The sequence below is a fragment of the Protopterus annectens genome, chromosome 7.part0, assembly GCF_019279795.1.
Source record: "Protopterus annectens isolate FY-2018-M chromosome 7.part0, PAN1.0, whole genome shotgun sequence".
Taxonomy (NCBI): domain Eukaryota; kingdom Metazoa; phylum Chordata; order Ceratodontiformes; family Protopteridae; genus Protopterus; species Protopterus annectens.
The window spans coordinates 744,450,254-744,476,459 of NC_056739.1; the positions used below are offsets into that span (position 1 = coordinate 744,450,254).

At 41.3% G+C, this 26,206-nt stretch overlaps 1 protein-coding gene across 1 annotated transcript in view; it reads left to right on the plus strand.

Moving 5' to 3' along the window:
- STAG3 (stromal antigen 3) overlaps positions 1–26,206 on the plus strand; it is a 4,836,058-nt gene that overhangs the window by 3,974,867 nt on the left and 834,985 nt on the right. The window lies entirely within an intron of this gene.

The following is a 26,206-nucleotide window of genomic DNA, read 5'->3' on the forward strand; positions in this document are numbered from 1 at the left end:
CGGGGTAAACCAACGATCTCCCATCCACTTAACAAGATTCCTCTTGAAGAGTGTCAATGAGGGACTCTGCCTAACCTGGATTGGGATTTTATTCCAGAGTGAAGGGAGCCTCTGGGTTATGAATCTGTCCCTCCAGCATGTCCTATTTATTTCAGTGCTGAGGTTTAAGTCCCTCGAGCGCGTAGCTCGATGGGATTTGGATTTTCTGAGGTGCAGCATGTCCATTAATTCCGGGTTGGACATGGCTTTATACGTCAGGCACAGATCGCCTCTGCGCAGGCGGTATGCCACTGAGTAGAGCTGGAGTTTCTTTAACCAGGCAGCATATGGCATCTGTTTGAGCCCTTTGATCCTCTTGGTGAGGTACTTTTGGGGTCTTTCCAGTTGCTGCAGGTGTCTGGTAAGGTGCATCCCAAAAGGGGCATTGTACTCAATTATGGGCCTGATGAGGGATGAGTAAAGAGGCACAATGACCTCTCCTGATCTAGATGTGAATCCCTTCATGATTAGGTGGGCTATATAAAATGTTTTTCTAACCACTTTGGCCACGTGGTTTTCAAATGAGAGATTGCTATCAACTTGGGTCCCCAGGTCCCTAATTACTTCTTCCAGATTAATGGATTACCACCTATGTGGTAATTTGTGGGCACTTTGTTTTTGCCAAAGGGGATGACTATACACTTTTTGGCGTTTAGCTTGAGGCCATGGCTCTGGCACCAGTTGTCTGTTTCTATGAGGCCCTTTTGTAGGATACTTGTGTCGGCTGGAGAGTCGATTATGGCACCTAGTTTGCAGTCATCTGCGAACTTGGTCAGCCACAGTCCTTCCGTGTTGACCTGTACCTCCGAGAAATATATACCGAACAAGAGAGGTCCCAGGACTGAGCCTTGTGGGATGCCACTTGTAACTGGTTTGTAGTCTGACATGGCTCCAGCAATTCTAACCATGTGGGTTCTGTCCTTGAGCCAGTTTGCAACCCATCTAGTGACATAGGGGTTTATATTTAAGCTGGTGAGCTTATCTATAATGCCTGAGTGGGGTTTTGTATCGAAGGCTTTTGCGAGGTCCAGGTAGGCTGTGTGGACCACCTTCCCCTCGTCAATGGCCTTGGTGACTGTTTCAAAGAAATCGACCAGGTTTAAGAGGCAGGATCTGCCCTTAACAAAGCCGAACTGGGTAGGATCCAGTGTCTGTAGGTCCCCAATATCTTTATTTATGAGGTCCATGATGATGCTTTCCATAGCTTTGCAGACCAAGCTAGTCAGGCTTATGGGGCGATAGTTTCCAGGATCTGTTGAGGCACCACCTTTGTGGAGAGGGACCACTGTTGCTGTATGCCACTCTTTGGGTACATATCCTGTAGTAAGGCTGAGATTGAACAGTAGTTTTATGTTTGGGTTTAGCTTTTCTTGGAGTTCATGTAGGACGCAGCCCGGGACATCGTCTGGTCCCATTGATGCTGTGTTTTTTGCTTTGGAGAGGGCGGCTCTTACCTGAGCATCTGAGATGTCAGGGGGGCAGCACTCTGCTGGGATAGATATTTGCCCTTTTGGTGGGGAGGGGGGGGGAGTTTGCACTGAATCTGTCAGCTAGGATGGTGGCAGTGTCTGTGGGTTTGGTGTATTTTTTGTCATTTTGGACTAATTCTGAGCATATCTGGGAATTCCCACCAAGGTTCCTAACATAATTAAAGAAAGCCTTGTGATTATCCTTAGTGTCCTGTGCAATTTTTCTCTCGAAGCTGGACTTAGACAATTTTGAGTGCCCGTAGTTTTTTGCTAATACTGATCAGAGATGCCTTCCCTTTTTGGGATTTTGCTCTATCATGTAGTAGCTTCCTCCTTCTATTGTATAGTTTGTTTATGGCTGGGGTCCACCAGACAGGACGCCTGCCTTTGAAGGATTGGGTCTTGGTTTTATTTGGGATTGCATGATCCATGCATTCCTGAAGGTGTTCATAGAATGCGTTTATAAAGGATTCTGCGGTCTGGGCCGTATTTTCCACAGGCCCAGGGGCTTTGAAGGATTCCACCTCAGTTTTGAGGAGTGTGAAATTTGCTTTAGAGCAGTTTTTCACTGTGGTTTTCTGGGCAGGGGGTGGGGTTGGGATGTGACTATCCAGTGAGATTAGTTTATGGTTTGATCTTACCAGTGAGGGATACATTTCTGGTCTGGAGCATAGAGCCCCCATGTTGATGATGATCAGGTCCAGTATGTTTTCCCCTCTTGTGGGAGTGGTAACAAGTTGTTCCATACCATTTGAGTTTATAAATTCTAGGAACCTTTGGGCTAGGGTGTTGGAGCTAGAGTAATGCTCCCAGTCTATGTTTGGGTAGTTGAAGTTGCCCAATATAATGGTGTTTGGAGAGACCTTCATATTTTCCAGTGTTCTCAGGAAGGCCGAGTGGGGTTCCTGGGTTTGGGAGGGTGGTCTGCAGCAGGCTATAAACTGGAAAGGCAGTTTTACCCACTGTTAGTTGCACATGGATAGTCTCTGATGCTTCGTGCTGTGCCACCAACCTGGAGGTGTGGGCATCTTTGACGAATATTAATACTCCTCCTCCTTTTGTGGTTCGGTCCAAGTTTTGGGGCCAAAAAGCATGGTATGAGGTATAACCTGGCAGTGCTGGGATGCTCTCGGGAGCCTTGAACCAGGTTTCTGTTACTGCACAGATATCAATGTTCTCCATGCTAAGGAGAGTTGAGTGCGTGCATCTTGAGGTTTAGACTTCTGGCATTGAGTAGCATTGCTCTTAGTTACTTATCCCTTGTGATACCTATAGAGGTGGGTTTGTCTTTTGAGCCTTGCCTAAAAAAGGCACTATGGGGTGGCAAGAGCCTTTGCCAATATCCGAAAGCCCAGGGGTGACAGGTGCAAGTCGTCCCTAGCGAAGCATCGTGGCTTGTCGAGCATGTCATCCCAGGCTGACAGGCATTGAATCCCCTTTTAATGACACCAATACTTAAGCCAATTGTTGAAATTGATCATCTTGTCTTCATATTGTGGCATCATTCTTGGTGAGGGTAAGATGCTACTCAAGGTCAGGGTCATACCGGCCTGGGCTACATGCTCAGAGAGCTCCTCTATGTCTCTTTTCATGTAGTCCAGGGAGGTACATCTCAGGTCATTCACACCAGCATGGACAATGACGGAGTCATATTTGTACTTGCCTTGGAGTGACCTCTGAGTGCTTGTGTTATGTGGCGGATCCTAGCGCCCAACAGGCAGCTCACTGTGACCTTCTCCTTGTTCAGCCTGGTGAGCGGGACGTCAGTGTGCCTGACGATAGAGTCACCTATTACAAGTGTATCAGGTGTGTTGTTTAGCCTTAAGGGCTGTGCCTGTTCGGCACACTGGCTTTGTGAGCTATGTGTTGCACGTGTTTTGTTTTGGGGTAGCGGTTGCTTGGGTGTCTGCTTTGGAGGTCTCTGCTGCTTAGGCAGATTTTTATTTAGAGCCTCCGAGTATGTTTTTGTGTGTTGTGTTTGGTTTGCTGTCATGGTAGGTCTATGTGAGACTGGAATTGTAGTGAGTGTGATTTCCTTCTCCTCCTGACTGGTTACGCCAGTACTGAATTGAGAGAGCTTGGCCTCCAGTTTGGCTATATGGTTGCATCTCTCACATGTGTTGGAATTTGTTGGGAGGAGGAGAGGGTTGTCTGTGTACATGAGGCAGTTGTAACATTGCCTCAAGATTCCCAGATTCACCAGCTGGACCAGAGAGGAGATTGACAACTGACCTTTGGACATGCTAGAATAGTATTGGGAATTCCTTTATAATTGAAAAAAGGGCCAATGGGGAACAAGTTACTCAAGGGGAGTTTGTGAGGGTGTAGTGCTTTTAATTTTGTAGTGCTGACATATAATTGCTTTAGTGAGCAAGTAACAGGCTTTAGAGTAGGAATAGGGTGTTTATTATGAGAACTAGATCAGTTCTAAGGGAAAAAGTGAAAAGCAGACTTTGTGGAGCCGAGAATTGTTTAAACCCAATTAAGCGGAGCTGCCCGATGCTGCTATGCAAAATCACATAAAGCAGCAAAAACGGGTTTTATACAGGGGGACTTGAAAGAGAGAGAAATTGCCCCAAAATGGCCAGTAGACTACCATATTCTTGTGTTGGGAACACTCCTCCAGGGATAGATAGGCTGCTCTAAGCTCCCCACTGCCACTGGTGAACAAAGAAGCCTCCCTTTATCCAAGAAAGGAAATGGGTAACAGGAACTTTCCAAAAGTCCAGAATACAGCAAAGCCTGTATTTGGACTACTCTAGGTCAGGAAAGATGGGAAACAAGGATAATTTTTTTTTCTTTTTTGCAACAAACAGCAGGAAAATGCAATAAATTTGTGAGAGAATTGTATTGACTGGGACCTGACTTTCAATAAGCATCCTCATAGGTCCTTTTGAATTTTGTTAGTTTTTTTTTTTTCAAGTTTTAGCTTCTGGTATTTAGGGTCCTGCATTGCTTGTTTGTGCGTTGCTCTGCACATCTCACTGCCCCTCAGGTGCGCGCGCCATAGCCGGACAGTTAAATTCAACAAATTCTCCCTTAAAACCCAGGCAGAAACATCCATTCTCTGAGCTCCTCTGTAATTGTTTCTGAAAAACACAGCATTATGGACAGTTGGATTACCCTTGTTTCTCCTCATTAACCTTGTTGACTTGGATCTCTTGAGGCAGTGTAGCAATTGCCTCATGTACACAGACAACCCTGTACTAAAAATACAATCTATTACAGAGTTCAAGAGATGTGTATACATCAAGACTCTAGAATTCATGCTGTCACTGGTTGTCAACTCACCCACCACTACATATTTACATAGTACCACTACTTAAACACATAGGGTCTATATTAGATCAGCGAACGCTTAAAAAAGCGAACGCTGATTGATTGAACTTATTTAAGCGAATGTTTAAAATATGGAAGCAACAGAAACCCAATTTTTTCCTAGGGAAAGAATTTGGTTGTCCGTTTCTGTTGCTTTGGTATTTTCAGTGCTGTGGTGGAAAGTTACAGGTTGAATTCAGGTAAGTGTGCGATTGTGTGGATGTGAGTGTTAGGGCGGGTTAGGTGAGTTAGGGAGCGGGTGAGGTGACTTGCGATAGTGACAGACCTTAGGGTTAGGGTTTGGGTTAAGGTAAATGGATAGTTAGTGGTGTGTGTATAGTTTAGTGTAGGGTTAGGTGTCAGATTTTAGGTGTATGTGTGTGGATTGCTATTTGTTTGGTGTGCTTGTGTTGTGTGTGTGTTTTAGATCAGCGATTTTTTTTCCCTAGGAAAAAAATCGCTGATCTGACAGTTCGAGATTGTAAGCTTTCGCTTACATAAGTTCGATCAATCAGCGTTCGCTTTTTTAAGCATTCGCTGATGTAATATAGACCCAACACATAGTACACATCAAACACTTAAATCCACATATGCAGAGGTTCTCTCAAAAAACTTATCAAAACACCAGAGACCTCCAAAACACAAGTCTGCTACAGCTCACACAGTCTCCACAGCACCCGTGACACATTCCAACAACAGTGTCTCACCCACCAAGCCTGTGAGGCATAACATTCAAAAAACAGATTTTCTTGTCATTGGAAACTCAATAGTGAGACACACAGATGTCCTACTCACTAGGTTGAACAAGGAGAAAGTCACAATAAGCATCCTCAAAGGTCCTTTTGAATTTTAACCACAAAAAATATCACATTCACTCAGGTCTCTCAGCAGCAAGTACCATTATGACTCTGTCATAGTTCATTAGTGTGAATGACCTGAGACATACTTCGCTGGACTATATGAAGAGAGATGTGGTCGAGCTCTCTGAGTATGTGTCCCAGGCAGGTATGTCCCTAGCCTTGAGCAGCATACTACCCTCACCTAGAATGATGCCACAGTATAAACAAACAATGATTGATTTCAATAATTAGCTTAGTTTTTGATGTCATTCCAAGGGGATCCAGTTCCTGTTTGTCTGAGAAGCCATGGTTGACAAATCTCACTGCTTCACCAGACACAGTTTGCACCTGGCATCCCTAGGCTTTCGGCTGCTGGCAAAGGCTCTTGCCTCCTCCATAGTGCCTTTTTTAGGCAAGGTCTCAAACAATATTACTGATGTGAAATTGACCAGTCAGAACAAAATAAGGGTCATGGTGCTAAATGCTAGGAGCTTAAACCAAAAACTGCACTGCCTGGAAGCACTTATATTAATAGAAGATGTAGATGTCTTTGCAGTCACAGAAACTTGGTTTAAGGCCTCTGAGAGTATCCTAGCCCTGCAAGGTTACAATGTCATCCATACCTTCAGACCGCAAAAGTGAATGTTTGAAAACCAAAGGAGGCGGTGTTTCAAGTCTGTGTTAAAGATAAATTCACCTCCCACTTAGACTGGACAACTACATTGAGTTACTCCAGGTCCAGTGTACAGTGGGTAAGACCCTCCTGAAGTCCTAGCCAATTATAGCTCCCCCTCCAGGGGTCATGACACCCACAAAGCCTACTTAACCAAACTGAAGATGATCCAAATTTTACCAAACACATTGGTTATAGGGGATTTAGGGTGGTGTCGGTGGTGCAGTGGTTAGCATTGTTGCCTCACAGCAAGAGATTCTCTGGTCCGATTTTTGCCTGGGCTGCCTTCTGTCTGGAGTCTGCATGTCCTCCCTGTGGTCATGTGGGTTTCCTCCAGGTGCTCTGGTTTCCTCCCACATTCCAAAGACATGCATTAAGTGGATTGGACACACTAAATTGGCCGTAGGTGAGAGTGCGTATACTAGTGAGTGATGCGGATGAACTACTGCAGCAGGGCTAGTCACCCGATGATGTAAACCTTGGCTCAAGATGACTGTCACTACGGAAGTGACACCCCGACCCGATATGTAAAATGGGAAAAGGGGTTGAGGATGGATGGATTGGTTATGGGGGAGTTCAGTTATCCCACCATCAACTGGGAAACCTACTCTAACCCAAACTTGCTAGCACAAAAGTTCCTTGACTTTATGAACTCAAATGCCATGGAGCAAATTGTCCATATCCTGACAAGAGGAACAAACATTCTAGATTCAGTCATCACCAACATGTCAAACAGGTGCACTGCTGGAACTGTTGGACCCTCATTAGTTAAAATTGACCACAAATCAGTTACATTCGAACTGACACTAACACCAGAACTCACAAAGGGTGAAATCAGACTAAAAAACTTCACCAAGGCAAACTGTACCCTTCTAGGTGAATGTATAAATGCATTCCAGGCCCCACCCCAAGCTGAAAGTGGTAACTATACCGAAGCTTACACTGATGCCCTGTACAGTCACTTGCATAAGTGTGTAAACTCATCTGTACCAGATAAATCAAAGCCATAGCCCCAAGTAAAATCAAGCTGCCATGGTGGACTTCCAGGATTAACAAAAACTCTACAATAAAAACAAAAGTTGCTTTCCAAGAAAACAAAGACCCAACAATGGAAAAGCACTGTCCTCAGCCTTAACAGGCAAATAAGACGACTTGTCAAATTCTCCAATAGCCCCTTTGCGGCAAACCTAGCAAGCACTGCCAAGGATATCCATAAGGCCTTTTACACCTATGTACGTAACCTAAAAGGTAGGACCCAAGCAGGTGTGGAGCTGGTGGTCAGCAGTTTCACACACGCACTGACCCCACAGAGATAGCAAACCTGCTAGTGGATAGGTTTGGTGAAAATCTCACTTCCTTATCCCTTCCTAACTTACAACATACCCTCCCCCAAACTCCACCCCCCCACCTTACATATTTGAAGAGCAGGCCCTCAAAGCCACGTCCATGCCAAAGAATACTGCCTCTATGGGACCAGATGACATCTGAGGCTGTCTTCTAAACAGGCTAAAACATGAACTAGCATGACCACTATGTACCCTTTTCAGTCATAGTCTAACCACAGGCTTTGTTCCTGCGGAATGGAGAACAGCTACAGTTATTCCTTTCCACAAAGGTAGCCTAGCAACAAACCCGGGGAATTACAGACCCATAAGCCTGACCAGCCTCATCTGTAAAGCCATGGAACGTATTATTATGTTCCTTATAAATAAAGACATAGGTGACCTCCAAACCCTGGATCCCTACCCAATTCGGCTTAATGAAGGTCAGATCCTGCCTGTTAAATATAGTGGATTTCTTTGAAAGTTTGACCAGAGCCATTGATGAGGGCAAATCTGTGCACACAGCATACCTCGACTTGGCAAAGGCTTTCGACACAATCCCACATTCAGGCATTATTAATAAACGTAGCAAACTGAATGTAAACCTCTTCGTTGTGAGATAGGTTGCCAACTGCCTCACAAACTGGACACACTATCAAAGTGAGTGACTCCACATCAACCAGCAGACCTGTTACCATTTGGGGTGTCACAGGGGTCAAAGCTGGGCCTCCTACTGTTTGATATATGCTTCTCAGAAGTTCAGGTCAAATCTAAAGGGTTGTGGCTGACCAAGTTTGCAGATGATTGCAAACTAGGTGCAGTCATTGAATACCCAAATGATGTTTGTATACTCCAAGGGTCTCACACAGACCAACGACTGGTGTATTAGTCATGGTTTCAAACTGAATGCAGAGAAATGCATCATCATTCTCTTCAGCACAAACAATGCCCCATCACACTATGAAATCAACAACAATACCCTAAGTACCCATGAAGTGGTTACGGACCTGGGATCACAGGTTGATCGCAACCTTAACTTTGACCACCACATGCCTACCATTGTTAGGAACGCTTTCCACATAGCTAACTCGATTAGTAAAGTCATCACCTTGAGAGCAAAAGAAGTTATAACCCCCTATACTTGGCCCTTATTCAGCCCCTAATTTAGTATAATGCACCATTCGGTACGTACGTACTAAGCACTTGCAGCAGTTAGAGAGACCTCAGAGGTTTCTAACAAAGAAGATCAAGGGCCTCCAGTATGTAATTTTGGGCTCACCCCCCCCCCCCCCGGTGCTAACTAAAGTGATTGATTCAAGGCAGGGATCATGTACTTCAAATTGCTCAATACCTGGGTGTAACCATAAATCTCAGCAAGTCTCAGCTGGCACCAGTGCAGGTACTGGATTTCATAGGAGCTCGGCTAGATACTAACCAGGGCAGGGTGTTTCTACCTCAGGACAGACTGTCATCACTTCATCATCATGTGCTTTACATTCTCTGAGCCATCCTTCATCTGGCGGTTTCAGTTCTTCAGGTGTTGGGGTCCATGGAGGGCACGATCACTCTCGTCCCAACTGCATGTCTTCATATGAGGGTTCTGCAATGGACCTTAGCCGTTCAATGGTCCTTCCTAGACCTTCCCTTGTCACACCCATGTTGACTATCTCGTGTTTGCAAGGTCTCCCTTCTTTGGTGGCTCCAATCCCCAGACCTTCTTCAGGGTCATCCATTTGTTCTTCCCTCCCCCGTGATCACAGTGACCACAGATGCCTCCCTGCTCGGGTGGAGGACATTGCTTGGGAAGGATGGTTCAAGGTACTTGGTCCTCTTTGAAGAGCAATTTGCCTATCAGTGTCCTGGAGATGAGGGCGGTGTTTTTGGTGTTGCAAGCTGTCCGTGCCTTTCTTCCTCCGGGGACTATTGCTATATACAGATGGACAATATGTCAGTAGAATGGTACATCAACAAACAGCTGGGACCAGATCTTATCCCCGTTGTCACGAAGCCATGAAATTGTTGGAGTGGGCAATCTCCACTGGCCGTTCTCTGGTAGCAACGCACATTCCAGGAAGGTCTAATATTTTGGTGGACAGGCTCAGCAGCTCTGTTCTGGTGCCTTACGAGTGGTCTCTGAATCCTTCAGTAGAGGAAAAAAATCTTTCTAAAGTGGGATTAGCCTTGCTGCAATCTTTTTGCCTCTCCTTCCAACGTGAAGTGCAGTGAGTATTTTGCTCTGAACTCCCCTCAAGGGGGAGTCCTCCACAGACACTCTAGCTCATGCTTGGCCCTCTGGTCTACTTGTATGCTTATCCTCCGCTCCTTCCAGTTCCCAAGTTCATTCAGAAAGCTCGACAGCTGGGGAGCTCAGTGATCCTCATTGCCTCTTTCTGGCCTCGCTAAGTTTGGTTCCCCACTCTGTGGTCTCATATAATGTGTCCTCCTTGGAATCTAGATCCAGTTCCAGATCTGATTACACATCCCTCAGGGATTCCTCACCCAGACTTAGTCAACCTGAAGTTGGCTGTTTGGCTGCTCCAATTCCTGTGATTGCTAGGACTCCTGGGCTTTCTTCTCCTGTTAAGAAGATCTTGGTAGTAGCTCACAAATCTTCTGCCAGGAGGGTTTATTCAAGTAAATGGAAACATGTCTAGGTGTGGGCTTCTCAGCATGACCTAGATCCTTTCACTGCACCAGTTTCAGCCATTTTGGAATTTTTGGTGGAGATTTTTAATCACGGTGCTAGTTTCTCTACAGTTAAGATGCAGTTGGCAGCGATTTCTAACTTTGACATAGATGAAAATTTGGCATCATTGGCGTCTTTTAAGCTTTATAAGGCCTTTTTGAAAGGTACCTTTTTTGTTAGGCCATCAATTAGGGACTCAACACCCCCTTGATATCTTACCTTTGTGCTGCAGGCCTTGGTTTCTTCGGATTTCGAGCCAGCGGCTATGATTGACTTGCAAGTTTCTGTCATGGAAGATGGCTTTTTGGTAGCGATTACCTCAGCCAAGAGATTTTCTTAGGTTCAAGCCTCATCTGTTAACCCCCCCCCCTTAAATGGTCTTCCATAATGACTGGGTGTCCCTGCCAGCCAATCCATCCTTTCTACTGAAGGTGGCATCAAAATCTAATATTAACCAGGTCATTAATTTTCCAGTTTTTGTTCCAAATTTCCAAAATAAAGGAGAGTACAAGTTGCACCTGCTTGATGTACACAGGCAGCTGCGTTTCTATTTGCATAGAACAAAATCTTTTCGTAAGTCGGATCAACTCTGTTTCCTTTTCCAAACCTTTCTTGGGAAATCCTGTTTCTAAAGTCACTATTGTTTGATGGTTTTCTGAATGCATTTTCTTGGGCTATATCAAACCAAAGGGTTATCTCCACCAGGACATGTCTGGGCGCATTCTACCAGATTTGTTCCTATGTCTGCAACCTTTTGGTCCAGGGTTTCTTTAGATGATATCTTCTCTGCGGCTACATGGGTGTCATCACACACATTCATCTCTCATTATAAATTTGATGATCTTTCCAGGGGTAGGGCATCCTTTGGCTCAGCCATGCTCCGGAGCATCCTTCCATGAGGACCTCCCAGGGTTTATTGATAGCTGGGGACTCTGTCCCTCAAGTTGAAGATCATATGAAAACCAGAACTTCAGATAAATATATTATGTACTTACTATAATGTTCCATCTGAGTTGTTGCTTTTCATTTGTCTTTAACCGTCCCTCCCTCCTTGCCCCTGACTTGGGCAGTGTAGTGGACCGGATAGAAGAGTCGTAGCCCCTCTATCCTAGCTAAACTTTTCCCTTAATAAGCCTTTTGTTGGTTGTGACAGGTTTATTTATAGGCATGCTGTGTAGTTGGGGATGGTGTTCTGCCAGAAACTCAATCTGAGGGGAGAGGAGGAGAGGGGCAGGGGCATCATGGGTAGGGGAGGAGATTGGACTTCAGTTCCGATGCTGGAGTATGTGGCTGATTCAGATCAGTGCCAGATCAGAGTCCCTCAGGTTGAAGACAAATGAAAAGCAATAATCAGATGGAACATTATGGTACAGAAATAGCTTATTTTTCTTTGAAGTATCTCAAAGTGTATAAAAGTGCTTACTTGTGTATGCTTATTACTGTACATTTATTCTGAAGAGTTTATTTGTGTGCAAAGTGTAACTGTTTCGTGAAATACAGTCAAAATACAGTCGTTTCTAAAAGTTTCTTGTGCTGGGTGTTTCTATTCGTAAATTGCTGCCATTACAGAGTGTTTTTTGCATGTAAATAGTTATTTAGCAAAGTACCTCCATTTTAGGAATGTTTCAATGTGCTGTGTACTGTTTATTTGCCAAGTGCAATTACTTTGAAATGTTTCTTACTCTGAGCTGCTTCTGCCCAGTTTATTCGCACAGTGCAGTTATTTTGAAATGTTTCTTACTCTGATAAGAAGTTATTTCTTACAGTACAGTGATTTCAAGAATATCACAGTGCCTGAGAGACTTATTTTACAAAGTTCAGTTATTCAGAGGCTAGTTGTGCTATTGGGCATAATTACAAATGCTGGCATACATTTCTGGCATATGTATATATGTGTGTGTGTTTGTGCATACTTTTAAAAGCCTTCACTGTTATGTGTTAATATGGCGGACAGATTTCAAAAACCATCACCATTGGTGTTTGATCAGAATATTGGAGACTATATTGGAGAATATTTGAGTAAGAGTATGATATTTTTATACAAGCAGCTTAACCTGTTAAAGATGTACACATCAGGGCATTCATTTTGCTAAACCTAGCTGGGTCAGAGACCATTGAAAGAGAGCATTCATGTATGTATGTATGTGCACTAGCAGTGTGAGGGAGAAGGTGAAAACTGTCATATTGTTGTACTGGCTGAATCAAAGGAAAGACCCCAAGTGTTTAAAGCACAAATTCAGGGAAATGTGTAACCCCCAGACAAATATTACATTAGGGAGGCATTTGTTTTATACAAGAGACCAAAACCCAAGGGAAACTTTTGCAGCTTATATAACTGACCTGAGAAGCAAAGCTAAAACATGTCAGTTTGATGATTTAAAAGATGAGTTGATAAAGGACAGGCTTGTGTGTAGTATTAATAGTGCTGCAGTGAGAAAGATTTTCTTTGCGACAGTGATTTAACACTGAGCAAAGCTATTGAGATTTGTCAGATCCATGAAGTCACAGAAAGGTGCACAAGTATGCTTACAAGTGATAACATGGTTTCAGCAGGTGGTAAAACAAACACCACACCTGAAGCCAAAATCCCACAGCAGTCGCAAAACAAATCAGTAGTCCTGTATTCCAGTAAAGATAAAAAGTTTAATGACAAGCAAAAATCCAAGCAGTAAGTAATCCGGTGGTAAATAAAAAGTTTAAGGACAAGCAAAGATCCAAGTAGTAAATAATCCAGTAGGTAAGCGCTTTTGTCTGTCTCAATGATCTTTGCTTGTCCTTAAACTTTTTATTTACCACTGGATTACTTACTGCTTGGATTTTTGCTTGTCATTAAACTTTTTATCTTTATTGAAATACAGGGCTACTGATTTGTTTTGTGACTGCTGTGGGATTTTGGCTTCAGATGTGGTGTTTGTTTTACCAGTTGCTTTTGTTCACCACTCTACGCACGTTTTGGCTGTTATGGTTTCAGCAGGTTCCAGAGCAAATGTAGACAGCATGCAACACGTGGCTAGCAGAAGCAGGCCTAAGCACATGGCACCTGCCACCCCTGCAGGCTCCCTAGGTAAAACCTTTAGTTTTCCAGCAAGTTCTAAGAAAATGACATGCTCAGTGCAGTACAAGGGTGAGTCAGCAAAATACAAATCCAGCTTGATTAACTGTCACAATTGTGGTGCCAATCATGAGTCTAAAAGAAAATTGCTTAGCATTTGATCAACAATGCCACAAGTGTAAAAAAATGGAACAATTTTCAAACTTTTGCAAATCAAGTAAACCTCACACAGCTATAAAGCAGGGTCACTTAGTAAGTTGATCATATAGAGAGCTGCAGTTCTACTTTCTACATAGAGATATATCCAGTAATTGGTGAAAAGGTTGATGCAGTAAATTTATTGGGAAAGAATGAAGTCTTTTGCACTGTACAAATCAATGGTAAAACCACCAAGCTTAAAGTAGACACTGGCTCAAAGTGTAATGTTATGTCAGCAGACACATTTGCTAAGGTGAGAACTAATGAACAACTCAATGTGGCTAGTAGTGTGAAACTTGTTGCTTATGGAGGTGAAGAAATTCAAACCAAAGGCTCAGTAGTGCTTTCATGTTATTTGGCTAGGAACTGTTACAGAGTGTTATTCTATGTAGTCCAAAGACCTGTGCAGTCATTATTGAGTTTCAGCGACAGTTTGAGAATGAATTTGCTTTATTTTACCAAACATGTTAATCATATAAGCACAAATCCTAGTTGCAGTTTTACTGAAGCTGTTTACTCAGTGTGTGCTGATGTTTTCAATGACAAGTTGGGAAAACTTCCAGTTGTGTATTCTATGAAGTTAGACCCAGAGGTCAGTCCTGTGGTCAGACCCGCAAGAAAAGTTTGCATAGCTATGCAGGATAAAGTTAAAGCTCAGCTGGGTAAAATGGTGCAGCAAGGTGTAATTTGTCTTGTTACAGAACCAACTGAATGGGTGTCGTCCATGGTAGTAGCCCACAAAAAAGGCTCAGACAAAATCAGAATATGTTTGAAAAAAAAATCGATTTTTATTATTAAATATAATACTTTACAACCTAATGGTTTAAATAAGAATGCAATTGGCAAAGTTTTATTTAGAAATGTTTTAGCTTTAAGAAAAAGCTCCTTTCCTTGATTTTAAGCTAATTGAATGTAATTGATTGATTAAGCAACACTGTGTATATAAAATGAAAATTTGATGAACAAGATTTTTACTCTGTAAAGGCTGGCTGCGGCCGAGGCGCTAAGAGATTTTATGCTATCTCTTGTGGAATAAAAAACGTTCGGTGAACATAAGAACAAGACATCATTGTTTTTTTTTGCTACTGTGGTTTCAAGGATACTCTAAAATTGTGGTTCTATATATTATTGATGACCAGCGAGTCTTTTTGTTCTCTGCCCCGTATATTTCGAGATACAGGAATGGAGTTCACCCAGAGGAACGGACAAAAACCAATTTACATTTGGGACTGCAGATTGCTGCTGAAAATGAAATGGGTGCACTGAGCCAACAAAACAATGTCATGCTGGATGTGCAAACGAATACACCATTAAATGCTTTAAGAAAATGGGAGGAAACCCGACAACGAGTAACTGTTAACCCCTTTGTTGTCATAGGTAAGGGGACAGAAGTTTCTTCATTATCAGCAGCACGGGAACTTTGTTCACATTTAGAAAAACTGTTATTTAAAGAAACTGCCATTTTTTACAATATAAACAGTCTCTAGAGATATCAAGAACTGCAAATAACACCACATGGACTTCGAGCAGTTAAAAGTCCTTCTACCCCTTTTGAATTGTTCGGAAGAACTAGAACAAAAATTTCAAGAGAGGTGGATAGCGGCAGCTCATCGCTGCAGTACTGAATGGTGTCTGTACTAATAGAAAGGGATAGCCTCAAAAGAAACAAACTGTTGGGGGAAAAAAAAAGTTATGTGATGAAGTGATCAAGATAACATCAAACTCAGCATTGGAAACCTTTTTAGGAAGGATTAATGACCGTCTTTCTTCCTATGAGAAAGAACTTATCAACTGGAAAAAAAAAGTAAACTTCAGAGAGACTTAAGGGACTGTGAACGAAAGAAGGCTTTTGTGCTTTCAACCAATCAGCAGTCCAAATGGCACAATGTTAGTTTCCAAACAGATAAAGAAACATATGGTCAACGTAAAAAACGGAGTTTCCATTCAGGTGAAAGTGGGGCATCTTCTATGGAAGAAGAGGAATTAACAGACCAAGAATATCCAGGTTTACCTAGACCCAATAATGCTGAGTCCTTTCGGAGGACATTTCGAGACTCAAATGCCCAGGGAAATGGGGCTAGAAAACGTATCTGGCAGGGACAAGACAATTGTAGAGACCAGGGTCAGGGCTGATACAAATGAAGTAAATGGACTAATTAAACAGGTAGAATGTATTAATGCAGACCAGTATGTTGTTAATCTGTCTAATTATTTGTTTGATGAAGTTGAAATGTCAGTTTTACAAAGAGGTTTAAAGTTTATACCATCAGTTTTACCTAGATTATATGAATTAAAGGGTGAAATATTTAAATTGGTACTTAAAATGCATTTAAAGGATTATTTTTACAACTCTGTTTCTGAAAACACTAATGTTCCAGAAGTGGAAACTGACTCACGTAGTGATTGTAGTTTTTATTCTTGTTACTCCAGAACAGAAAGTAATGCTTACAGTCTCCTAGATACAGCTAAAATATCTGTGATAAGTACTTTCATGCCTCCGTTTAAGAATACTTATATACAGCGTTTTCATAGTGTTCTTAACATAATATTGGAAAAGGAAATAGATGATTTTGAGATCACTAGAAAAAAATATAATTTGACTAAAATGTAATGGATGAAGCTTAAACAATTAAGCACTAATGATAAAATAGTGTTTAAGCCCTCTGATAAGGGGGGCAAGTTGGTAGTCATGAATTCTTTGGATTTCTGTGACATGTGCATGCAGCATTTAAATAATGAATCGGTATACAGTGAAGTAAATATAAATACTCTGATTCAAGCACAGCATGATTTTCAGATGTTGTTGGATAAGGGGGTCAGACTGCATTATTTTACAGCTTTTGATGTGTCAAACAAATTTTTGACTAAAGAGGATGTAGTAGCTAGATTTTTTTGTCCCCCTAAAATTCATAAAAATTTACAACACCTCCCGGGACGTCCAATAGTATCAGCTAGTGGTTATTTTACCCAAAATTTGAGCTGTTTTTTACATGAATTTCTGTTAAAAGAAGTGTTAAAGCTTTCGTCTTATATAAAAGATTCTTTTGACTTTTTGAAAAAGATAGAAGATATTATATGGACAAAAGAATTGTACTTTGTAGTAGTAGATGCAGTTAGCTTGTACACTAGTATACAACATTATTATGGCCTAGAGGCAATACAGTATTCTCTTAGTGATAATCCCAGAACTCACTACATCAAACAGTTAATATATTTTTGTTTAACAAATAATATTTTCGAGTTTGAAGGGAGCCTATAGATCTTAGAGCAATCCAGACAATGTTCTTTTTGCAGAACGTGTCTTGACGTCTACTTCCATTCCTGATGATGTTCCTGATGTCCCTAAGGTTGAACATTCAGCAGACACGATCCCAATTGCTAGACCTGATTCTGATTTTTGTCTCGCATGTTTTGGTCTTATTTCCAGACCTAGTGTGAAATACACAGCAACCTCGACATAATTGTCTATATGTATTTAGTTCTGTGTAATTGCTTGACAAAGAATTATTTGTATTGGGTGCATTTCAATTATTGTCATCAGTATTGCATGACTGATTTCTCATTGAGGGAGGCTGTAGAATAATGTGTGTTGTACCTTTAAGAAGCATTTCAAGGTCAGCACGTGCATATATATATATAGCAAGCACATGCTAGCTCCGGTGCCACTTTGAGAGTGCCGCCAAAGAGTGAGCATGTACAAGTGTAATAGCTAGTTTGTTTATATGTTTATGTAAGTTAAAGTTATTAAGCCTCAATCCTGATGTGTTTGTACATAATAAAGCTGCTTGAAAAGAACCCACAAAGACACATCTATTTTATCCTGCCTAGACGAGCAACAGTTTAGTTTAGTCACTACTTTGAGAATATATTTTAAATAAACTTGTTTGTATTTACTATCTGCTGAAAAGATGTCCAATTACTACCTGAACACATTTCATCTGGTGCCACCTTCTAATGCTGCAAAAAGTGGGAAGGAACGGTTTGGAAGTGAGTAGACAAATTTTTTCAATAGTCTATGACAGGGGTGTCCAACCTTTTCAGTTGCAAGGGCCGCACTGAGTCAACAGAAATGGTCTGGGGGCAAACGGCAAGTGAGGACCCAAAAAAAAATAAATAAATAAAAAATAAAGGGTCTCTCACATAAACTGAAGAGCAAAAAAAAAAAAAAAAAGGTAGCTCCAAATGGTATTGCTTAGCAATCTATTCCTCATCACCAAAAGAAAATGCATATTTTAAGAGGAAAAGACCAAAAGAAAAATGCAAAAATAAGGGATATTCTTCAAAACTATGGAAAGTGCGAGACAGAATGACAGATTCAAACAATGGTGCTAGCAAGCAGCATGAAGTATTTGTCAGCCTGACAAATTTCAATTCAAAAGTAGATGTGGGAGAATTCCCTTCACTTCACAAAGGTTTTTAAAGTGACTGTGCTGCTGCTGTAATGTTAGCTACTACGTGCTGTCTACTACTGGTTTGATCTGACCTTAAGCTCTTGGAACTCTCTCTCTCTTACTGGCTCTATAACTGAGTCAATGATACAGCAGAGAGTGATGTTGAGGTCAAATCAAAGCCATGGTGTAGATATAAAGGCTGGAACTGGAGTGCTCCTCCAAATGTGTAGTGGTTGAGAGTTATGTCATCCAGTCAGGATCACAATGTAGAAGCCACAGCAAGCCAAATACACAAACATGGAAAAAAAACACACACACACAAACAGTAACAAGACAGCATGGAATGGTGTAAGTAAAAGTTAAGTAATCTCAAGCTGTATATAATGTACAACAACATTTACTCCCCAGTCCAGATTCATTCCCTGACAATACTGCTCAATTTTTAATAGGATACAATATACAAGTAGACTGATATTAATAAAGGAACACTTGTTGCAAAAAAATTCTAAGCCAGGATAAGCTGCAACTGCAAAGAAAACAATACCATACTAAAGGAAGTTTGAAAGGATTACTGTAAGAAACTCCCATTCCCGATTTAAATTCTTTACTTGGCACAAAAGCTAAACAAAATCAAGGAAAACACCTCTCAAAGCAAAGGTCCACATCCTGTGGAGGAAAAAAAGATAAAATAGATAAAATAAACTATGAAAGGATGAGAAAGGTAGCCATTCCAGTCTGACAAACATTATCTTGTGGTCTTTGTGAATCTCAAGTGCTAAGCTACTCAAGACCTACAAATCTTCAAGTCCTGAAAGTATAAAGATAGATTAAGTGTTATCACAACTACTTACTGCAATGTTGTATCTGTGAGATTATAGCATATGCCAAGCACTATGTACGTTACTGGGAATCTTACCCTGTGCCATTTTGCTCCTTTACCTTTCACACAAATGTACTGTCTGACTATACTGCATTGTGTGTGTTGTGTCTAGATCTTAGAGCAATCCAGACAATGTTCTGTTTGCAGAACGTGTCTTGCCGTCTACTTCCATTCCTGATGATGTTCCTGATGTCCCTAAGGTTGAACATTCAGCAGACACGATCCCAATTGCTAGACCTGATTCTGATTTTTGTCTCACATGTTTTGGTCTTATTTCCAGACCTAGTGTGAAATACACAGCAACCTCGACATAATTGTCTATATGTATTTAGTTCTGTGTAATTGCTTGACAAAGAATTATTTGTATTGGGTGCATTTCAATTATTGTCATCAGTATTGCATGACTGATTTCTCATTGAGGGAGGCTGTAGAATAATGTGTGTTGTACCTTTAAGAAGCATTTCAAGGTCAGCACGTGCATATATATATATATATATATATATATATATATAGCAAGCACATGCTAGCTCCGGTGCCACTTTGAGAGTGCCGCCAAAGAGTGAGCATGTACAAGTGTAATAGCTAGTTTGTTTATATGTTTATGTAAGTTAAAGTTATTAAGCCTCAATCCTGATATGTTTGTACATAATAAAGCTGCTTGAAAAGAACCCACAAAGACACATCTATTTTATCCTGCCTAGACGAGCAACAGTTTAGTTTAGTCACTACTTTGAGAATATATTTTAAATAAACTTGTTTGTATTTACTATCTGCTGAAAAGATGTCCAATTACTACCTGAACACATTTCATCTGGTGCCACCTTCTAATGCTGCAAAAAGTGGGAAGGAACGGTTTGGAAGTGAGTAGACAAATTTTTTCAATAGTCTATGACACAACACACACAATGCAGTATAGTCAGACAGTACATTTGTGTGAAAGGTAAAGGAGCAAAATGGCACAGGGTAAGATTCCCAGTAACGTACATAGTGCTTGGCATATGCTATAATCTCACAGATACAACATTGCAGTAAGTAGTTGTGATAACACTTAATCTATCTTTATACTTTCAGGACTTGATTTGTAGGTCTTGAGTAGCTTAGCACTTGAGATTCACAAAGACCACAAGATAATATTTGTCAGACTGGAATGGCTACCTTTCTCATCCTTTCATAGTTTATTTTATCTATTTTATCTTTTTTTTCCTCCACAGGATGTGGACCTTTGCTTTGAGAGGTGTTTTCCTTGATTTTGTTTAGCTTTTGTGCCAAGTAAAGAATTTAAATCGGGAATGGGAGTTTCTTACAGTAATCCTTTCAAACTTCCCTTAGTATGGTATTGTTTTCTTTGCAGTTGCAGCTTATCCTGGCTTAGAATTTTTTTGCAACAAGTGTTCCTTTATTAATATCAGTCTACTTGTATATTGTATCCTATTAAAATTGAGCAGTATTGTCAGGGAATGAATCTGGACTGGGGAGTAAATGTTGTTGTACATTATATACAGCTTGAGATTACTTAACTTTTACTTACACCATTCCATGCTGTCTTGTTACTGTTTGTGTGTGTGTGTTTTTTTCCATGTTTGTGTATTTGGCTTGCTGTGGCTTCTACATTGTGATCCTGACTGGATGACATAACTCTCAACCACTACACATTTGGAGGAGCACTCCAGTTCCAGCTTTTATATCTACACCATGGCTTTGATTTGACCTCACCATCACTCTCTGCTGTATCATTGACTCAGTTATAGAGCCAGTAAGAGAGAGAGAGAGAGTTCCAAGAGCTTAAGGTCAGATCAAACCAGTAGTAGACAGCACGTAGTAGCTAACATTACAGCAGCAGCACAGTCACTTTAAAAACCTTTGTGAAGTGAAGGGAATTCTCCCACATCTACTTTTGAATTGAAATTTGTCAGGCTGACAAATACTTCATGCTGCTTGCTAGCACCATTGTTTGAATCTGTCATTCTGTCTTGCACTTTCCATAGTTTTGAAGAATATCCCTTATTTTTGCATTTTTTGGTCACTTCCTCTTAAAATATGCATTTTCTTTTGGTGATAAGTAGCTACATCTGTTAAATAATGACAGGTGTTTGAGATTCAGACTTTGTAGCTTTCAGAAAATGCATGCTAATGCAAAACCTATTGTACCATGGCCTTTTCACATTTCACGTTTCTGGGAAGAAATGGGTAACAGAATGTTTGTACAGGGAAAGCTGTACGCATGAGATGGATCCATAACCGGGTAGTACTTGCTTGGCTGAAAATGTTATACATTTTCTCTGTGGAACTTCATACCATAACTGGAAACTATTCATGCATATTTGTATATATGGAATTGTCACTGAATCCTAAAACCATTTAGCGAATTGTTAATATTCAGGTGAAATTTTTGGCATTTTCTGTATTGTATTCTACAGTGTTGGTATGATGCAGACAGCATAACGTTTATGAATGAAAAGTACCAGGAATAGTACCAAATCCCAAATGAAAAGTAACCAAGGCAGTCCCGTCGAGGATGAAACATGTACATGGTAGGGAGACTGACATGACAACTGCATGCTGGTATAAAGAAGCACACTATCCCCTTCACCAGGAGCACAAAAGCAATCTGACCTTTTATTTATTTGTTTGTTTATCTATTTTACCGAATTCATTAGCAAATTCAGTGGTGGTTTCATGTTTAATGAAGAACTTATAGGTGTTAATGTGCCTGTATTACTTAAGAGATCAAGCTTTAAGTACTGACAATAATCTAACAATGGCTTTAATTCTGCATTATTATTTATAGTAAATATGTCTTTTGGTAAAGTTGTTGCAGATGCTGTCTATGATGTGTAGTGCTGCCATAGTACACAGCACATCCTTTTGTCAGGAAGAAATCACAAGCGTGTCTTAACTCAAGATTTGCACCCAGTGCTGTGCAACAGTCCTGAGTAAAGACATGTGCATGCCTTTTTCCAGCAAACACACTGCCTTGCTGGCATATTGGTAGTAATGCCATGCTACCCTATTTTTGGTAGTCTGTCAAAGCTCAGAACTCCTCCCCCTGTCTTTCTGTAAGTGTGATGGGCCTATCACCTGCATGGACAGGGACTGTCTTTCAGACCCACAGACAGAACCTGTACAGTTTTCTCGTGCCATAGTAAGAGAAGGATTTCTAAGAACACTGCTTCTATCTCCAGACTTTACAGCTGCTGAGCTCAGATAAGAAATCCTTTTGTGTTCTTATTTCCTTCCTCTGCCTTTTCTATCAAAGCTTAAATAATATATTGTGCTGCTTTGACTTTTCTGATTATAAATTTTGTATATGATTCTGTTTTTACTTTGGCACAATAAGGCCTGCTGATTAAAATCTTCATTTGGAAGTTTTGACAGGAAAGCTTGCTGATAATGCAATTTTTTCTTTGGCGTTACAATTATTTGTGGTGATTGAGTAGGATTACTTAATTTTAAACATTTTTTTATTTAAATCGGAATTTTGGCACCATTTTATATATTAAATGTTTCTGACAGGCATTTTTCATCCATTTATGATTTTTTTCTTGTTTGTCCAGGATCCATTTCAAATCCCATTGCTTTGGTTTGCAGAAGAGAAATCACTTGGTGGAGACTGCAGATATCTTTAAATGTAGATCTCCCCTTCTCCTTCCTTGTTCCAAATCAGTCAGTCAATCAGTCACCATAGAAGCCTCAGACATTGCTTAAGAAGCAAAAAAGTGCAAGGTATGTGGAACACCAAGGACAGACACAAGCACCTAATTATAAAAGAGATGCTTGCCCTAATCAAGGCACTCAACTTTCTGAATCAACTTTGGTACTCAGGATCTCTTCAAGTTATTACAGGCAATACCACAGTCATTTGGTACATCAACAGCCAAGGGGGAAAACAGGTCATTCTCCCTTTGCAGACTACCCATGTTAGCTTGGGCTGTAGCTTCACAGCATAGTCTCACTCTATAGGCAACCTACATTCTGTCAGAGAAAATGTGTGTGACTGAGCAGGACAAGGACAGACCTACACAAACAGAAACTAGATCTGGGGTCTTCCAACAATTAATCAGTCTATGGGGAATTCCTCAGGTAGACCTATTTGCCTCCTCTTTAAAACAATTAACTGGCAAAATTCTGAAGCAGGGTTCCATGCAAGAAGGCCTGGAAGGTAGATGCCTTTTATTTTCCTTGGACAGCAATTTTCCTGTAAGCATTTCCACCTATTTCACAGATGTCTAGGGTATTTCTGAAGATTCAGAAGGAATCCTCCAAGATTATTGTGGTGATTCCCTTCTGGCCCAGGTGACCATGGTTCTCCCTTCTCCTCTGTTTTGGAAATGGCCAGGGGCAAATACCACAAGCTTCCTCACAGACTGGATCTACTCACACAAGAATAGGGATGTTGATACACCCTGACCATGATCATCTTCAGTTGACTGCCTGGATAATCTAATTCCCTTTAAACACTTGTTTACTGAGGACATGCAGCAGGCACTAAAGGAGGCAAGAAAGCCTGCTACTAAAAAAACATGTATTAGTAAAAGGAAAAGGTTTCCTAGTTGGTGCCAAAGACATAACCAGCACCCATTCTAGGCTGGTTGCTCTTTGGTTTTACAATATTTGTGAGTTACTAACTTATGGCCTTTCTTAATCCTCCATCAAGGTTCATTTATCTGCCATTTCAGCATGTCTGCCCATGGATCTTCCTCTTTTAATGCATTCCATTGTAAAAATGTTTTTGAAAGGAGTTTTGCTTAAGAGAACAAGTTGTCTGATGCTATTACCTATTGATACAGTGTTGTCTGTTTTCATCCGTTTCAATATTTGGGTAATTGGATGCAATCGGATCCAACTTCAGCACCTCTAAAATGCTGAGGATACAAGGCTTTGACTCCTCCACTACCCATAATTCCCTATGTTCCCCCCAAACTATCCCAGATCTCATTTGCTGCTTTTACCAAGAGGACATGGTTTACAAGGGCTCTGATCTTCTTTGGCAGGTAAGTGTTATACTTTTCTAGGATTGTTACTAGGTTTTCTGGGTTTATTTCCATACATTATTTTCTCTTAGTTTTCCTTACCTTTGTTTAAAAAAAAAAAAAAACATGTATCTTTTTAGGTGTTTGTTTTTTCAGCTGCTCTGAGCAGCTGTTTTTTTGACTTACCCTATTGTTTGTTTGTTTTTTTTTGTTTTTTTTTCAAATGTTTACCTCTAGCTAGAGGGCTAAGTATCCTCCTGTTGTTAATTCACAATCTGATGTCAATCTTCACATAATCCTTGACTGTGGGCTTGGGTCCAAACCTCGGAACCAACTTGGTCATTATTCTAGCTCGGACCTTCCAAAAACTCTCGAGCTAAGCTCTACCCACAATGTTCCTTGCCAAATTACCTCCGATCTCGTTTGCCGCTTTGTAGTGCCAGACGCGTTCTATCCAATCTCTCGAGCAGTAGCGTTTTCTTCATACTGTAAGTAAACTGTTTTCTTATCCTATCTCTAAATTTTATCTTTTATTTCTATCTATACTACCCTGCTCCTCTAGATACATTTTAGCGTGTGCGTGTGTTTTCTCTCTCCCGTTGGAAGTACCATTTTTGGTACTTTCTCCCCTTTTAACTTTGGGTAATCTTTCATACCATCTTTGGAACTTTCCTTCTCCTTTTCCTTTCTTTGATACATTAACAGAAAAAAAATTCTTTCCATTTTCCTTATAGTTCAGTCCATATGTGTGTGTGTGTGTGTGTGTGTGTGTATATTGTGGCCTTGGTTTTTACATTACGACCAGCAAACCCTCTAAAGGTACCTCTGGTTTCAAAAGGTGTTAAAAATGTGACAGAAAGATGCCTAGCTCAGATGGGACACGCTCTGTGTGTATTGTCTCAGTGTGGACCATCTACAGGAAGACCGTGCAATCTGTCATGGGTTCAGGTTCAGAACCCTGATATATCTCAAAAACAAATTGATCTTGAAAAGTCTTCTCAAATCTGATTTTGAAGAGGCATTATCTGGCCTGAAGGCAGAAGCCAATTCCTCCTCTTCATCTAAACCTAAAAAGCGGATTCACTCAGTTCCGACAACTTCCTCGGAACTGCCACCTAAAATGACCAAATCTTCCACAGTGCTGACAGCCTCCTTGACACCGGTAGGCCAAGATATACTTAGCCCTTGGTGCCGTCGGCACTGAACTCTACAGTACCAGTATCAGTTCAGACAATTCTCCCTTTAGCACCAACTGATCACTCAGTACTGAAGGACCCTCAGATAATAATTTTACCCCATACAATTTACTTCCCCTCGATGGATCCATTTGCAGACCGTGCTCCCAGTTTTTTGGAGAGATAGCCTCCAAGTTCTCCATCGGCCTCCCCTATTTGGTCCATCAAAGGTTTATCAGAGTCAGATATTATTTGATTGGTGGACCATCTCCCGACATCAAGGGGATTACCTCCATCCACAGTTTCTAGCCTGTTTAGCTGTGGAACCTTACCTTCTTCTACCCCCATGCATATTCCTCCTTTGACTCCAGCTTAGATTTCAGAGCCCCTGGTGCCGACCTTTCCAGGTTCGACTGTTTTGGTGCCAGCCAGTGCTCATTTCTGACACCAATAGTTACTCTGATTTCTTCCGGTTCCTCGGAACCAGAGACAACCTTTGGTTGGGGCTTCGTTGTCGATCCCTGAAGGCAGGGTTTGACTTTGATACTTTTGGAGCCTTCTATGCCCCTTGATGCATCAGCAAATGTAAGCTCAGCCAGGCTTCTATGTCAGGGGTGGCCTCCTCGGTGAGGAATGGGACCACAGTTCTGAAAGAGTCTCTTTCAGTTCTGGGCTCCTGTCCCTCTGTGGCGCCATCTGCCTTCCGGGCTATGGAGAGGATCTTGTCCATTGTGGGCAAACAGTTTATGCCTTCCCTGTTGGACCAAACATCATGTTCATCTCTTGACTGAAGCTTCCATCAGTCTCCACCAGGGACAGAGGCCACAAAAGTCTCAGAAGCAAAATTCTCCAGCTATGTCGTCTTCGGAAACCTCTCCAGAGTATCTGACCAAAGAGGTACCATTGAAGAAAAAATGCAGGAGGAAGCACTTGGACTCCCCTGAAGAGTCCTTCCTAGAAGATACTAATTTCGATGAAGGGGAAGGTTCCCCTAAGTCACCCCATGAAGATGTTTCCTTTAGGGACATCCTATAAATCCTTAAACAGAGGGGTTGCTGAACAACCATTTAAACTTCCACAGAGGAATTGGCATACCTAGAGGCTTTTCTTGCCCAGCGCTCCACATCTTGGATTTGTCCACCCGCTGACAATCTTAAGTTGGTTGCTCAGTGGGATGTGGAAGATACAGACTCT